Raw genomic sequence first — 17,365 nt, 5'->3', positions numbered from 1 at the left:
AGTCCTCTTCTGGCTGTGCCGGGTAGAGATTATAACAGAACATGGCCAAGATGTTCAAATGTTCATAAATGACCAGCATGGTCGTATAATAATAAGGCAGAACAGTTGAAACTGGAGCAGCAGCACGGTCAGGTGGACTGGGGACAGCAAGGAGTCATCATGTCAGGTAGTCCTGGGGCATGGTCCTAGGGCTCAGGTCCTCCGAGAGAAAGAAAGAAAGAGAGAATTAGAGAGAGCATATGTGGGGTGGCCAGTCCTCTTCTGGCTGTGCCGGGTGGAGATTATTAACAGAACATGGCCAAGATGTTCAAATGTTCATAAATGACCAGCATGGTCGAATAATAATAAGAAGGCAGAACAGTTGAAACTGGAGCAGCAGCACGGCCAGCTGGACTGGGGACAGCAAGGAGTCATCATGTCAGGTAGTCCTGGGGCATGGTCCTAGGGCTCAGGTCCTCTGAGAGAGAGAAAGAAAGAGAGAAGGAGAGAATTAGAGAACACACACTTAGATTCACACAGGACACCGAATAGGACAGGAGAAGTACTCCAGATATAACAAACTGACCCTAGCCCCCAGACACATAAACTACTGCAGCATAAATACTGGAGGCTGATCCAGGAGGGGTCAGGAGACACTGTGGCCCCATCCGAGGGTTGGGTTAGGGTTAGGTTAGGGTTGGGTTAGGGTCGGGTTAGGGTTGGGTTAGGATAAGGTTAGGTTAGAGTTAGGTTAGGGTTATGTTTGGTTAGGGTTAGGGTAAGGGCTAGGTTAGGTTAGGGTTAGGTTAGGTTAGGGTTAGGTTAGGGTTAGTCTTAGGGTTAGGTTAGGGTAAGGTTAGGTTAGGGTTAGGTTAGGTTAGGGAAGGTTAGGTTAGGGTTAGGTTTGGGTTAGGGTTAGGTTAGGGTTGGGTTAGGTTCGGGTTAGGGTTGGGTTAGGTTTGGTTAGGGTTAGCGTTAGGGCTAGGTTGGGTTAGGGTTAGGGTTAGGTCAGGTTAGGGTTGGGTTAGAGTTGGATAAGGGTTAGGGTTAGGGTTGGGTTAGGGTTGGGTAAGGGTTAGGCTAGGGTTAGGGTAAGGGCTAGGTTAGGTTAGGTTAGGGTTAGTGTTAGGGTGGGGTAGGGTTGGGTAAGGGCTAGGTTAGGGCTAGGTTAGGGTTAGGTTAGGGTTAGGTTAGGGTTGGGTTAGGGTTGGGTTAGGGTAAGGGCTAGGTTAGGTTAGGGTTGGATTGGGTTAGGGTTAGGGTTGGGTTAGGGTAAGGGCTAGGTTAGGTTAGGGTTAGGTTTGGGTTAAATCAAATCAAATCAAATCAAATTTATTTATATAGCCCTTCGTACATCAGCTGATATCTCAAAGTGCTGTACAGAAACCCAGCCTAAAACCCCAAACAGCAAGCAATGCAGGTGTAGAAGCAGGGTGGCTAGGAAAAACTCCCTAGAAATGCCAAAACCTAGGAAGAAACCTAGAGAGGAACCAGGCTATGTGGGGTGGCCAGTCCTCTTCTGGCTGTGCCGGGTAGAGATTATAACAGAACATGGCCAAGATGTTCAAATGTTCATAAATGACCAGCATGGTCGTATAATAATAAGGCAGAACAGTTGAAACTGGAGCAGCAGCACGGTCAGGTGGACTGGGGACAGCAAGGAGTCATCATGTCAGGTAGTCCTGGGGCATGGTCCTAGGGCTCAGGTCCTCCGAGAGAAAGAAAGAAAGAGAGAATTAGAGAGAGCATATGTGGGGTGGCCAGTCCTCTTCTGGCTGTGCCGGGTGGAGATTATTAACAGAACATGGCCAAGATGTTCAAATGTTCATAAATGACCAGCATGGTCGAATAATAATAAGAAGGCAGAACAGTTGAAACTGGAGCAGCAGCACGGCCAGCTGGACTGGGGACAGCAAGGAGTCATCATGTCAGGTAGTCCTGGGGCATGGTTAGGGTTAGGGTTAGGATTAGGTTAGGATAAGGTTAGGTTAGAGTTAGGTTAGGGTTAGGTTTGGTTAGGGTAAGGGCTAGGTTAGGTTAGGGTTAGGGTTAGGTTAGGGTTAGTCTTAGGGTTAGGGTTAGATTAGGGTAAGGTTAGGTTAGGGTTAGGTTAGGGTAAGGTTAGGTTAGGGTTAGGGTTAGGTTTGGGTTAGGGTTGGGTTAGGTTAGGGTTGGGTTAGGTTCGGGTTAGGGTTGGGTTAGGGTTAGGTTAGGGTAAGGTTAGGTTAGGGTTAGGTTAGGTTTGGTTAGGGTTAGGGTTAGGGTTAGGGTTAGGGTTAGGGCTAGGTTAGGTTAGGGTTAGGTTAGGGTTAGTGTTAGGTCAGGTTAGGGTTGGTTTAGGGTTGGATAAGGGTTAGGGTTAGGGTTGGGTTAGGGTTGGGTAAGGGTTAGGGTTAGGGTTAGGGTTAGGTTAGGTTAGGGTAGGGTTAGGCTAGGGTTAGGGCTAGGTTAGGTTAGGGTTAGTGTTAGGGTTGGGTTAGGGTTGGGTAAGGGCTAGGTTAGGGTTAGGTTAAGGTTAGGGTTGGGTTAGGGTAGGGTTAGGTTAGGGTTAGGGTTGGGTTAGGGTTAGGGTTGGGTTAGGGTTGGGTTAGGGTAAGGGCTAGGTTAGGTTAGGGTTAGGGTTAGGGTTGGGTTTGGGTTGGGTAAGGGCTAGGTTAGGTTAGGGTTAGGGTTAGGTTAGGATAAGGTTAGGTTAGAGTTAGGTTAGGGTTAGGTTTGGTTAAGGTTAGGGTAAGGGCTAGGTTAGGTTAGGTTAGGGTTAGGTTAGGGTTAGGTTAGGGTTAGTCTTAGGGTTAGGTTAGGGTAAGGTTAGGTTAGGGTTAGGTTAGGGTAAGGTTAGGTTAGGGTTAGGTTTGGGTTAGGGTTGGGTTAGGTTAGGGTTGGGTTAGGTTCGGGTTGGGTTAGCGTTAGGGTTAGGGTTGGGTTAGGGTAAGGTTAGGTTAGGGTTAGGTTTGGTTAGGGTTAGGGCTAGGTTAAGTTAGGTTAGGGTTAGTGTTAGGGTTAGGTCAGGTTAGCGTTGGGTTAGGGTTGGATAAGGGTTAGGGTTAGGTTAGGGTTAGGGTTGGGTTAGGGTTGGGTAAGGGTTAGGGTTAGCGTTAGGTTTAGGGTAGGGTAGGGTAGGGTTAGGCTAGGGTTAGGGCTAGGTTAGGGTTAGTGTTAGGGTTGGGTTAGGGTTGGGTAAGGGCTAGGTTAGGGTTAGGTTAGGGTTAGGGTTGGGTTAGGGTAAGGGCTAGGTTAGGGTTAGGGTTAGTGTTAGGGTTGGGTTTGGGTTGGGTAAGGGCTAGGTTAGGTTAGGGTTAGGGTTAGGGTTGGGTTTGGGTTGGGTTTGGGTAAGGGCTAGGTTAGGTTAGGGTTAGGGTTAGGGTTGGGTTAGGGTTAGGGTTGGGTTAGGGTTGGGTTAGGGTAAGAGCTAGGTTAGGTTAGGGTTAGGGTTTTAATAATTTGTTTATTTCACCTTTATTGAACCAGGTAGGCTAGTTGAGAACAAGTTCTCATTTACAACTGCGACCTGGCCAAAGCATAGCAGTGTGAACAGACAACACAGAGTTACACATGGACTAAACAATTAACAAGTCAATAACACAGTAGAAAAACAAGAAAAAAATAGAGGGTTAGGGTTAGGTTAGGTTTGGGTTAGGTTAGGGTAATGTTAGGTTAGGGTTAGGTTAGGTTTGGTTAGAGTAAGGGCTAGGTTTGCTTTAGGGTTAGTGCAAGGGCTAGGTTAGGGTTAGCGTTAGGTTAAGGTTAGGTTAGGGTTGGGTTATGGTTGGTTTAGGGTTAGGGTTAGGTAAGGGTTGGGTTAGTGTTGGGTTAGGGTTAGGGTTGGGTTAGGGTTGGTTTAGGTTTAGGGTTAGGTAAGGGTTTGCTTAGTGTTGGGTAAGGGTTAGGTTACAGTTGGGTTAGAATTGGGTTAGGGTTTGGTAAAAGTAAGGGTTAGGGTTGGGTAAGGGTTGGGTTAGGGTTAGCTTACGGTTGGGTTAGAGTTAGGGTCAGGTTAGGGTTGGGTTAGGGTTAGGGTAAGGGTTAGGGTTAGGTTAGGGTAAGGGTAAGGTTAGGTTTAGGGTTGGTTTAGGATTAGGTAGGGTTAGGTTAGGTGAGGGTTAGGGTTAGGGCTAGGTTAGGGTTAGTGTTAGGTTAGGGTTAGGGTAGGGTTAGGTAAGGGTTGGGTTAGTGTTGGGTTGGGTTCGGGTTAGGTTACGGTTGGGTTTCGGTTAGGGTTCGGTTAGAATTGGGTTAGGGTTAGGGTTGGGTAAAAGTAAGGGTTAGGTTAGGGTTAGGGTTAACAAAAAATAGGGTTAGGGTTAGGTTAGGGTTAGTGTTAGGGTTAGGGTAGGGTTAGGTTTAGGGTTAGGGTTAGGGTTATGGTTAGGTTAGGTTAGGTTAGGGTTAGGGTTAGGGTAGGGTTAGGGTTAGGGTTGGGTTAGGCTAGGGTTAGGGTTAGATAGTAGATAGTGTATAGGTCCAGGGTTAGATAGTGTATAGGTACAGGGTTAGATAGTGTATAGGTACAGGGTTAGATAGTAGATAGTGTGTAGGTACAGGGTTAGATAGTGTATAGGTACAGGGTTAGATAGTTTATAGGTACAGGGTTAGATAGTGTATAGGTACAGGGTTAGATAGTTTATAGGTACAGGGTTAGATAGTGTATAGGTACAGGGTTAGATAGTTTATAGGTACAGGGTTAGATAGTGTATAGGTACAGGGTTAGATAGTAGATATTGTATAGGTACAGGGTTAGATAGTGTATAGGTACAGGGTTAGATAGTAGATAGTGTATAGGTACAGGGTTAGATAGTTTATAGGTACAGGGTTAGATAGTGTATAGGTACAGGGTTAGATAGTGTATAGGTACAGGGTTAGATAGCCGATAGTGTATAGGTACAGGGTTAGATAGTGTATAGGTACAGGGTTAGAAAGTAGATAGTGTATAGGTACAGGGTTAGATAGTGTATAGGTACAGGGTTAGATAGTGTATAGGTACAGGGTTAGATAGCCGATAGTGTATAGGTACAGGGTTAGATAGCCGATAGTGTATAGGTACAGGGTTAGATAGTGTATAGGTACAGGGTTAGATAGTCGATAGTGTATAGGTACAGGGTTAGATAGTGTATAGGTACAGGTTTAGAAAGTAGATAGTGTATAGGTATAGGGTTAGATTGTCCACGTTTTAGAAACATTGTAGGTCTCTCCTGGAGAGTTACCTCCTTCTAGGTTTTTTCCAACCCTAATCCAGTGCCCCTGATTCCAGTAACAAGCTGGTTGATAAGCTACAGCAGGATACCTGTACAGGAGATCTGAACCTCCAGCTACTTTCCCAACCCTTGTAACCTCTCTCCCTCGACTCAAAGCCCTCTTTGGAGACTCAGAGAGGTGTAAACACAGACAGCTTGCAGCCACCACATTTAACAATGGGTGATTCATCCAAAATTACATCTCATTTCAAACAAAGTGAATAATCTTTATTTCATACAGTGGCTTGTGAAAGTATTTACCCCACTTGGCATTTGTCCTCTTTTGTCACCTTACAAGCTGGAATTAAAGTATATTTTTTTGTGGTTTGTATCATTTGATTTACACAACATGCCTACCGCTTTTGAAGATAAAAAATATGTTTTATTGTGAAAGTCAATACTTTGTAGAGTCTTTTGCAGAAATTACAGCTACAAGTCTCTTGGGGTATGTCTCTATAACCCTGGCACATCTAGCCACTGGGATTTTTTCCCATTCTTCAAGTCAAAACTGCTCCAGCTCCTTCAAGTTGGATGGGTTCCGCTGGTGTACAGCAATCGTTAAGTCATACCACAGATTCTCAATTGGATTTGACTCGGCCATTCCAAGACATTTAAATGTTTCACCTTAAACCACTTGAGTGTTGCTTTAGCAGTATGTTTAGGGTCATTGTCCTGCTGGAAGGTGGACCTCCATCCCAGTCTCAAATCTCTGGAAGACTGAAAAAAGTTTCCCTCAAGAATTTCCCTGTATTTAACGCCATCCATCATTCTGTCAATTCTGACCAGTTTCCCAGTCCCTGCTGATGAAAAACATCGCCACAGCATGATGCTGCCACCACCATGCTTCACAGTGGGGATGGTGTTCTCAGGGTGATGAGAAGTGTTTGGTTTACACCAGACATAGCGTTTTCCTTGATGGCCAAAAATCTACATTTCAGTCTCATCTGATCAGAGTACCTTCTTCCATATGTTTGGGGAGTCTCCCACATGCCTTTTGGTGAACACCAAATGTGTTTGCTTATTTTTTTCTTTAAGCAATAGTGTTTTCTGGCCACTCTTCCTTAATTCCCAGCTCAGTGGAGTGTACTGCTTAATGTGGTCCTACGGACAGATACTCCTATCTCTGCTGTGGAGCTTTGCAGCTCCTTCAGGGTTATCTTTGGTCTCTTTGTTGCCTCTCTGATTAATGCCCTCCTTGCCTGGTCCGTGATTTTTGGTGGGCGGCCCTCTCTTGGCAGGTTTGCTGTGGTGCCATATTCTTTCCATTTTTAATGATGGATTTATTGGTGCTCTGTGGGATGTTCATGTTTCTGTGATTTTCTTAAAACCAAACCCTGATCTGTACTTCTCCACAACTTTGTCCCTGACCTGTTTGGAGAGCTCCTTGGTCTTCATGGTGTCGCTTGCTTGGTGTTGCCCCTTGCTTAGTGGTGTTGCAGACTCTGGGGCCTTTCAGAACAGGTTTATATATACTGAGATCATGTGACAGATCATGTGACACTTAAATAAAGTCCACCTGTGTGCAATCTAACCAATTATGTGACTTCTGAAGGTAATTGGTTGCACCAGATCTTATTTAGGGGCTTCATATCAAAGGGGGTGAATAGATAGGCAAGCACAACTTTTTAGTTTTAAAAATTGTACATTTTTTGAAACAATTTGGACTATGTTGTGTATGTCCATTACATGAAATCCAAATAAAAATCCATTTAAATTACAGGTTGTAATGCAACAAAATCTGAAAAATGCCATAGGCGATGAAAACTTTTGCGAGGCACTGTATTCTTGCCTGTGCTAAGGAGGTCCAGTAAGGTTATGAATAGTACTGATGACTGTATTACAATCATGTTAGTAAGGTTGACCTGAGTGATTGTAATATTGTAAAACGTTCTGTGTCTGATCTCATCACCTGCTGCTTGCATTTCAATAGCGAAGTTCTTTATGAATTACACTTTCAGAAAATGAGGATAAATCAGCCAACATCAGTCAACAGCCATCTTAGTGGCAAACAACATTCCCCTTGACACATGAGTTTGTGATGAGACTCCAAATAATGTTGAAGGTATGGCAAAATAGTAGCTAATACCGACGATCAAGGTAAGAAGAGACATAGCTGTAACGTTCTACTACTGTTTGATGAAGTTGTCCCTGCATTATGCTACTGTATGTCATTTGAGGCATCATTGTTTAAAAAGAAAAAATAACCTAAATTTTTATTTTAACAGGGAAGACCGAGGTCTCTTTTTCAAATGTGCCCTTGTAATGTCTGCTTCCAACTCACACCCTCAAACATGTAGATCCCCTGAACGCAGCTCACTCTCCAGATCCCAATCATCTGAATTGTAATCACCTGTTCACACACCTGAATGTCATTATCACCCACTATTTAGTTCAGTTCTGTACACCCCATCACTGTGAGGTATTGTTTGTTTTGTGGCACACGGCTTTCAGAGCGCTGGATCGCCCATGATTTACTCCTCTCGTGTATGATAGTTTTTGTCTGCCTCTCTAATGATTCCTGTTGCCTATTCACTGCCTGTACAACTGCCAGATTTCCTGTTATCAACCGTTTGCCTGATCTCCCGGACTACATTATTAGCCTTTTCCCTGCCTGTACTGTTGCCCTTTTGGACCCCCTGTGTGTGACCTTCTGCCTGCCCCTGGACCCAACTACCTGCCCCCTCCTGTGTATGACCTTCTGCCTGCCCCTGGACCCAGCTACCTGCCTCCTCCTGTGTATGACATTCTGCCTGCCCCTGGACCCAGCTACCTGCCCCTCCTGTGTATGACCATGACCTTCTGCCTGCCCCTGGACCCAGCTACCTGCCTCCTCCTGTGTATGACATTCTGCCTGCCCCTGGACCCAGCTACCGGCCTCCTCCTGTGTATGACCTTCTGCCTGCCCCTGGACCCAGCTACCTTCCTCCTCCTGTGTATGACCTTCTGCCTGCCCTGGACCCAGCTACCTGCCTCCTCCTGTGTATGACATTCTGCCTGCCCATGGACCCAGCTACCTGCCTCCTTCTGTGTATGACCTTCTGCCTTCCACTGGACCCAGCTACATTCCTCCTCCTGTGTATGACCTTCTGCCTGCCCCTGGACCCAGCTATCTGCCTCCTCCTGTGTATGACCTTCTGCCTGCCCCCGGACCCAGCTACTTGCCTCCTCCTGTGTATGACCTTCTGCCTGCCACTTTACCCAGCTACCTGCCTCCTCCTGTGTATGACATTCTGCCTGCCCCTGGACCCAGCTACCTACCTCCTCCTGTGTATGACCTTCTGCCTGCCCATGGACCCAGCTACCTGCCTCCCCCTGTGTATGACCATCTGCCTTCCACTGGACCCAGCTATTTTCCTCCTCCCGTGTATGACCTTCTGCCTTCCCCTGGACCCAGCTACCTGCCTCCTCCTGTGTATGACCTTCTGCCTTCCCTGGACCCAGCTACCTGCCTCCTCCTGTGTATGACCTTCTGCCTGCCCCTGGACCCAGCTACCTTCCTCCTCCTGTGTATGACCTTCTGCCTGCCCCTGGACCCAGCTACCTGCCTCCTCCTGTGTATGACCTTCTGCCTGCCCATGGACCCAGCTACCTGCCTCCTCCTGTGTATGACCTTCTGCCTGCCCCTGAACCCAGCTACCTGCCTCCTCCTGTGTATGACCTTCTGCCTTCCACTGGACCCAGCTACATTCCTCCTCCTGTTTATGACCTTCTGCCCGCCCCTGGACCCAGCTATCTGCCTCCTCCTGTGTATGACGTTCTGCCTGCCCCTGGACCCAGCTACTTGCCTCCTCCTGTGTATGACCTTCTGCCTGCCCCTGGACCCAGCTACCTGCCTCCTCCTGTGTATGACCTTTTGCCTGCCCCTGGACCCAGCTACTTGCCCCCTCCTGTGTATTTCCTTCTGCCTATCCCTGGACCCAGCTACCTGCCTCCTCCTGTGTATGAACTTCTGCCTGCCCATGGACCCAGCTACCTGCCTCCTCCTGTGTATGACCTTCTGCCTGCCCCTGGACCCAGCTATCTGCCTCCTCCTGTGTATGACCTTCTGCCTGCCCCTGGACCCAGCTACCTTCCTCCTCCTGTGTGTGACCTTCTGCCTGCCCTGGACCCAGCTACCTGCCTCCTCCTGTGTATGACCTTCTGCCTGCCCATGGACCCAGCTACCTGCCTCCTCCTGTGTATGACCTTCTGCCTTCCACTGGACCGAGCTACCTGCCTCCTCCTGTGTATGACCTTCTGCCTGCCCCTGGACCCAGCTATCTGCCTCCTCCTGTGTATGACCTTCTGCCTGCCCCTGGACCCAGCTACCTGCCTCCTCCTGTGTATGACCTTCTGCCTGCCCCTGGACCCAGCTACCTTCCTCCTCCTGTGTATGACCTTCTGCCTTCCCCTGGACCGAGCTACCTGCCTCCTCCTGTGTATGACCTTCTGCCTGCCCCTGGACCCAGCTACCTGCCTCCTCCTGTGTATGACCATCTGCCTGCCCCTGGACCCAGCTACCTGCCTCCTCCTGTGTATGACCTTCTGCCTGCCCCTGGACCCAGATACCTGTCTCCTACTGTGTATGACCTTCTGCCTGCCCCTGGACCCAGATACCAGCCTCCTCCTGTGTATGACCTTCTGCCTGGCCCTGGACCCAGCTACCTGCCTCCTCCTGTGTATGACCTTCTGCCTGCCCCTGGACCCAGATACCTGTCTCCTACTGTGTATGACCTTCTGCCTGCCCCTGGACCCAGATACCTGTCTCCTACTGTGTATGACCTTCTGCCTGCCCCTGGACCCAGATACCTGCCTCCTCCTGTGTATGACCTTCTGCCTGGCCCTGGACCAAGCTACCTGCCCCTGGACCCAGCTACCTGCCTCCTCCTGTGCCTGTGGTCCTTCACAATAAACACCTGCTGCGCCCTGCGCTTGAAACCAGCTCTCTGTCTCCCCTCGTGTTCATTACAGCCCTCAATAATTCAACCCAAATATACACATTAAAATACAAAACACAGTCATGGGAAGCACAAATAAAACATCACAAATCAAAACAGTTAAATTTCTCCACAAATACGTTCCCAATCAATAATTTAAATTGGCCGAACGGCACCAGAACATAAAGAGGACATTTATTTTGAATTTTGTTCCAGTAATATGGTGCTTTAAAACTAAAATCAGATTTACCTAGCTCAGTGGAGACCCTAGGAACCTCAAGTTAACCAATCCTGTGAACAGGTTAGGCAACAAAAGGTGTTTATACTTCAACAGCAAAGTTAGATTAGACAGAAATGTATGAAGTATGGCGTTGTAAACAACAAGGAGCAATGTAGGGATTTATGGGTCTTTAGCGAAGTCCAGCCAACCTTTTGATACAGGATCCAGTGATGAGTATCAAAACTGTCCCCTGTAAGAAGACGAAGGGCACTATGGTAGATGGCATCCAGAGGTTTAAGAGTAGTAGCAGCTGCACTTTGATAAATAATATCATCATAATCAACAACAGATAAAAAGGTTGACTGAATAATCTGCTCCCTACTGCTTAGAGAAAGACACCATCTGTTTCTGTAGAAAAAGACAACTTTAAATCTTCACTTCTTAACCAGATCATCTGTATGTTTTTTTAAACATCAAATCCATATCAACCCAAATGCCTCAGTGTTTATATGCAGGACATTGAAAGTGTTCATGTCACATGCACAAATACAGTGAAATGGCTTTCTTCTAAACTCAAAACCCAACAATGAGGTAATCAATAACAAGGGGTAAGGTGGCTAGACAAGATAAACAGAGTAGCAGCGGCTTGTATGTGAGTGGGTGTGTGGGTGTGTAGAGTCAGTATAAATGTATGTGAGTGGGTGTGTAGAGTCAGTATAAATGTATGTGAGTGGGTGTGTAGAGTCAGTATAAATGTATGTGAGTGGGTGTGTAGAGTCAGTATAAATGTATGTGAGTGTGTGTGTGTGGGTGTAGAGTCAGTATAAATGTATGTGAGTGTGTGTGTGGGTTTGAAGAGTCAGTATAAATGTATGTGAGTGTGTGTGTGGGTTTGAAGAGTCAGTATAAGTGTATGTGAGTGGGTGTGTAGAGTCAGTATAAATGTATGTGAGTGTGTGTGTGGGTGTGTAGAGTCAGTATAAATGTATGTATGTGTGTGGGTGTGTAGAGTCAGTATAAATGTATGTGAGTGGGTGTGCAGAGTCAGTATAAATGTATGTGAGTGGGTGTGTAGAGTCAGTATAAATGTATGTGTGTGGGTGTATAGAGTCAGTATAAATGTATGTGAGTGGGTGTGTGGGTGTGTAGAGTCAGTAAAAATTTATGTGAGTGGGTGTGTGGGTGTGTAGAGTCAGTATAAATGTATGTGAGTGGGTGTGGGTGTGTAGAGTCAGTATAAATGTATGTGTGTGGGTGTGTAGAGTCAGTATACATGTATGTGTGTGGGTGTGTAGAGTCAGTATAAATGTATGTGTGTGGGTGTGTAGAGTCAGTATAAATGTATGTGTGTGGGTGTGTAGAGTCAGTATAAATGTATGTGCAGATTGTGGAGTGAGTGTTAGTATGAGTGAGAGGGTATGGTGTGACTGTGTGTGTGACTGTGTGTGTGACAGTGTGTGTGACAGTGTGTGTGTGTGTGTGTGTGTGTGACAGTGTGTGTGTGCGTGTGACAGTGTGTGTGTTGGTGTGTGTGACAGTGTGTGTGTTGGTGTGTGAGTGTGACAGTGTGTGTGTACAGTGTGTGCAAATGGAGTAAGGAGGTAAGACAATAAATAGGCCATAGTAGTGAAGTAATTACAATTTAGCAAATTAACAGTGGAGAGACAGATGTACAGATGGTGTGTGCAAGTAGAAATAATGGTGTGCAAAAGAGCAAAAAAAGTAAATTAAAACAATATGGTCTTCTGGATCGGTCTTCTTCTGTTGGCACTTCAAAATGTCCCATAAACATCACAAATGGTCCTTTTGTTCGATAAATTCCTTCATTATATCCCCAAAATGTCCATTTATTTGGCGCGTTTGATTCAGAAAAACACTGGTTCCAACTCGCGCAACATGACTACAAATTATCTAATAAGTTACCTGTAAACTTGATCCAGACATTTCAAACAACTTTGCTAATCCTACTTTAGGTACCCTAAAACGTAAATAATCAATCAAATTTAAGACGGAATATACTGTGTTCAGTAGCGGATCAAATCAAAGTGGAGTGAGCTCCAGGTCGCGCTCCCACTCTAAACACTAAAGTCCACTTGGCTTGACACTCAGAAAGGAAAGGGCTACTTCAAATCAAATCAAATCAAATGTATTTATATAGCCCTTCGTACATCAGCTGATATCTCAAAGTGCTGTACAGAAACCCAGCCTAAAACCCCAAACAGCAAGCAATGCAGGTGTAGAAGCACGGTGGCTAGGAAAAACTCCCTAGAAAGGCCAAAACCTAGGAAGAAACCTAGAGAGGAACCAGGCTATGTGGGGTGGCCAGTCCTCTTCTGGCTGTGCCGGGTGGAGATTATAACAGAACATGGCCAAGATGTTCAAATGTTCATAAATGATCAGCATGTTCGAATAATAAGAAGGCAGAACAGTTGAAACTGGAGCAGCAGCACGGCCAGGTGGACTGGGGACAGCAAGGAGTCATCATGTCAGGTAATCCTGGGGCATGGTCCTAGGGCTCAGGTCCTCCGAGAGAGAGAAGGAGAGAATTAGAGAACGCACACTTAGATTCACACAGGACACCGAATAGGACAGGGAGAAGTACTCCAGATATAACAAACTGACCCTAGGGTGTGACACAAACTACTGCAGCATAAATACTGGAGGCTGAGACAGGAGGGATCAGGAGACACTGTGGACCCATCCGAGGACACCCCCGGACAGAGCCAAACAGGAAGGATATAACCCCACCCACTTTGCCAAAGCACAGCCCCCACACCACTAGAGGGATATCTTCAACCACCAACTTACCATCCTGAGACAGGGCCGAGTATAGCCCACAAAGATCTCCGCCATGGCACAACCCAAGGGGGGGCGCCAACCCAGACAGGATGACCACATCAGTGAATCAAACCACTCAGGTGACGCACCCCTTCCAGGGACGGCATGAGAGAGCCCCAGTAGCCAGTGACTCAGCTCCTGTAATAGGGTTAGAGGCAGAGAATCCCAGTGGAAAGAGGGGAACCGGCCAGGCAGAGACAACAAGGGCGGTTCGTTGCTCCAGAGCCTTTCCGTTCACCTTCCCACTCCTGGGCCAGACTACACTCAATCATATGACCCACTGAAGAGATGAGTCTTCAGTAAAGACTTAAAGGTTGAGACCGAGTTTGCGTCTCTGACATGGGTAGACAGACCGTTCCATAAAAATGGAGCTCTATAGGAGAAAGCCCTGCCTCCAGCTGTTTGCTTAGAAATTCTAGGGACAATTAGGAGGCCTGCGTCTTGTGACCGTAGCGTACGTGTAGGTATGTACGGCAGGACCAAATCAGAGAGATAGGTAGGAGTAAGCCCATGTAATGCTTTGTAGGTTAGCAGTAAAACCTTGAAATCAGCCCTTGCTTTGACAGGAAGCCAGTGTAGAGAGGCTAGCACTGGAGTAATATGATATACTTCTTCGTTACTCAAAACAAAAGCATCAACCAATTTCTAAAGACTGTTGACATCGAGTGGAAGCCATAGGAACTGCAACGAGGTACCCCCGAAATCTAGATTCCAATAGAAAACTAATTGAAAACACAGTGAACTCAAAAACAATGTTTCCTGGATGGTTTGTCCTCAGGGTTTCACCTGCCAAATAAGTTCTGTTAAACTCACAGACATAATTTTAACAGTTTTATAAACTTTAGAGTGTTTTCTATCTATATGCACATCCTAGCTCCTGGGCCTGTGTAGCAGGCAGTTTACTTTGGGCACTCTTTTCATCCGGACGTGAAAATACTTCCCCCTATCCCAAGTAGTGAAGTAACTCCTCCTTTCTTCCAATGGTGGCTCCGTGGAGGAGGCGGCGTCACGGCACTGGTCTGGGTCTGCTGGGTGAGTCATGGCCATTAGGACTCAGGATAAGACCCAGATGCAAACTGTTTGAATCACAGATGTTTATTTTCAAAACAAGTGGCAAACAAATGACAGGTCAAGGGCAGGCAGAGGTCAGCAATCTAGGGCAGAGTCAGTAAGGTACAGAACAGCAGGCAGGCACAGGGTCAGGGCAGGCAGAATGGTCAAAACTGGGAGAACTAGAAAACAGCAACTATAGAAATACAAAAAAACACTTTGGTAGGACTTGACAGGACAATACAAACTGACAACAAAAATACAACACAGGTTTAAATTCACAGGAGATGATGGGAGACACCTGGTGGGGGGTGAAGACAAGCACAAGACGGGCTTGTCACAACAATAGACAAACACAGTCTTATTAACTTAAAAAACACAAATAAATATATGTTTTCATGCCTTTATTGAACATACCGTGTAAACCATGTAAACATTCACATTGCAGGGTGGGAAAAGTATGTGAACCCTTGGTTGTAAAAACTGGTTGACCCGCCTTTGGCAGCAGTAACCTCAACCAAACATTTTCTGTATTTGCGGATCAGACCTGCACAACCGTCTGGAGGAATTTACAACAGTTTACAAAGCTGTTCCAGTTCAGCAATATTCTTGGGATGTCTGGTGTGAACCACACTCAAGATCATGACACAGCATCTCAATCGGGTTGAGGTTAGGACTCTGACTGGGCCACTCCAGAAGGCGTATTTACTTCTGTGAAGCCATTCTGTTTTTGATTTTCTTCTGTGTTTTGGATTGTTGTCCTGTTGCATCACCCAACTTCTGTTGAGCTTTAATTGGTGGACAGATAGCCTTACGTTCTCCTTCAAAATGTCTTGATAAACTTGGGAATTTGTTTTTCCGTTGACGAGAGCAAACTGTCCAGGCCCTGAGGCAGCAAAGCAGCTCCAAACATGATGCTCCCTTCACCATACTTTATAGTTGGGATGAGGTTTAGATGTTGGTGGGCTGTGCCTTTTTTTCTCGACACATAGTGTTGTTTGTTCCTTCCAAACAACTCAACTGTAGTTTCATCTGTCCAAAGAATATTTTGCCAGTTGCGCTGTGGAACATCCAGGTGCACTTTTGCGAACTGTGTTGTCCTCCCATGAACACCTTTCTTGTTTAGTGTGTTATGTATCGTAGACTCGTCAACAGAGATGTTAGCATGTTCCAGAGATTTATTTAAGTCTTCAGCTGACACTCTAAGATTCTTCTTAACCTCATTGAGCATTCTGCGCTGTGCTCTTGCGGTCATCTTTGCAGGACGGCCACTCCTCGAGAGTAGCAACAGTGCTGAACCTTTTCCATTTATAGACAGTTTGTCTTACTGTGGACTGATGAACATCAAGGCTTTTAGATGTGCTTTTGTAACCCTTTCCATCTTTATGCATGTCAACAATTCTTAATCTTGGCTCTTCTGAGATCTCTTTTGTTCGAGGCAAGGTTCACATCAGGCACTGCTTCTTGTGAATAGCAAACTCTAATTTTGTGAGTGTTTTTTATAGGGCAGGGCAGCTCTAACCAACATCTCCAATCTCGTCTCATTGATTGTACTCCAGGTTAGCTGACTCCAATTAGCTTTTGGAGAAGTCATTAGCCTAGGGGTTCACATACTTTTTCCAACCTACACTGTGAATATTTAAATTATGTATTCAATATAGACAAGTAAAATACAATAATTGATGTGTTATTAGTTTAATCACACTGTGTTTGTCTGTTGTTGTGACTTAGATGAAGATCAAATTTTATGACTAATTTATGCAGAAATCCAGATAATTCCAAGGGGTTCAAATACTTTTTCTTGACACTTTCTGCATAGTCACTTCACCCCTACCTACATGTACAAATTACCTCAATAACCTGTACCCCGCACATTGACTCGGTACCGGTACCCCCTGTATATAGCCTCGGCATTGTTATTTTGTTGTGTTACTTTTCATTTTATTTTTTTAGTAAATCTTTTCTGAACTCTATTTCTTGAACTGCATTGTTGGTTAAGGGATTGTAAGTAAGTATTTCACGATAAGGTCTACACATGTAGTATTTGGTACTTGTGACAAATACATTTTTATTTTATTTTATTTGAGAGTAAACAAGTCTGACACACGCAATACAGTGCATTCGGAAAGTATTCAGACCCCTTGACTTTTTCCAAATTTTGTTACGTTACAGCCTTATTCTCAAATTGATTAAATATTTTTTCCCTCATCAATCTACACACAATACCCCAAAATAAAAAAGCAAAAACAGGTTTTAGAATTTTTGCAAATGTATAAAAAACAACAACTGATAGATCACATTTACATAAGTTTTCAGACCCTGTAATCGCTGCCAAGGGTAATTTGTTGAAGCACCTTTAGTAGCGATTACAGCCTTGAGTCTTCTTGGGTATGATGCTACAAGCTTTGCACATTGGTATTTAGGGAGATTCTCCCATTCTTCTCAGCAGATTCTCTCAAGCCCTCTCAGGTTGGATGGGGAGAGTCATTGCACAGCTTTTTTCAGGTCTCTCCAGAGATGTTCAATCAGGATCAAGTCCGGGCTCTGGCTGGGCCACTCAAGACCATTCAGAGACTTGTCCCGAAGCCACTCCTGCATTGTCTTGACTGTGAGCTTTGGGTTGTTGTCCTGTTGGAAATTGAACCTATGCCCCAGTCTGAGGTCCTGAGAACTCTGGAGCAGGTTTTCATCATGATCTCTCTGTACTTTGCTCCGTTCATCTTTGCCTCGATCCTGACTAGTCTCCCTGTCCCCGCCGCTGAAAAACATCCCCACAGCATGATGCTGCCACCACCGTGCTTCACCGTGGTTTCATCAGACCAGAGAATCTTGTTTCTCATAGTCAGAGTCCTTTAGGTGCCTTTTGGCAAACTCAAAGCAGGCTGTCATGTGCCTTTTTCGGAGGAGTGGCTTCCTTCTGGTAACTCTACCATAAAGGCCTGATTGGTAGAGTGCCTCAGAGATGGTTGTACTTCTGGAAGGTTCTCCTATCTCCACATAGGAACTCTGGAGCTCTGTCAGAGTGACCATCGGGTTCTTGGTCACCCCCCTGACCAAGGCCCTTCTCCCCTGATTGCTCAGTTTGGCCAGGTGGCCAGCTCTAGGAAGAATCTGATGGTTCCAAACTTCTT

The sequence above is a fragment of the Oncorhynchus tshawytscha genome, linkage group LG20 (genome assembly GCF_018296145.1).
Source record: "Oncorhynchus tshawytscha isolate Ot180627B linkage group LG20, Otsh_v2.0, whole genome shotgun sequence".
NCBI classification, from domain to species: Eukaryota; Metazoa; Chordata; class Actinopteri; order Salmoniformes; family Salmonidae; genus Oncorhynchus; species Oncorhynchus tshawytscha.
The sequence above is the reverse complement of the archived record's forward strand: the minus strand, read 5'-3'. Positions refer to the sequence as shown.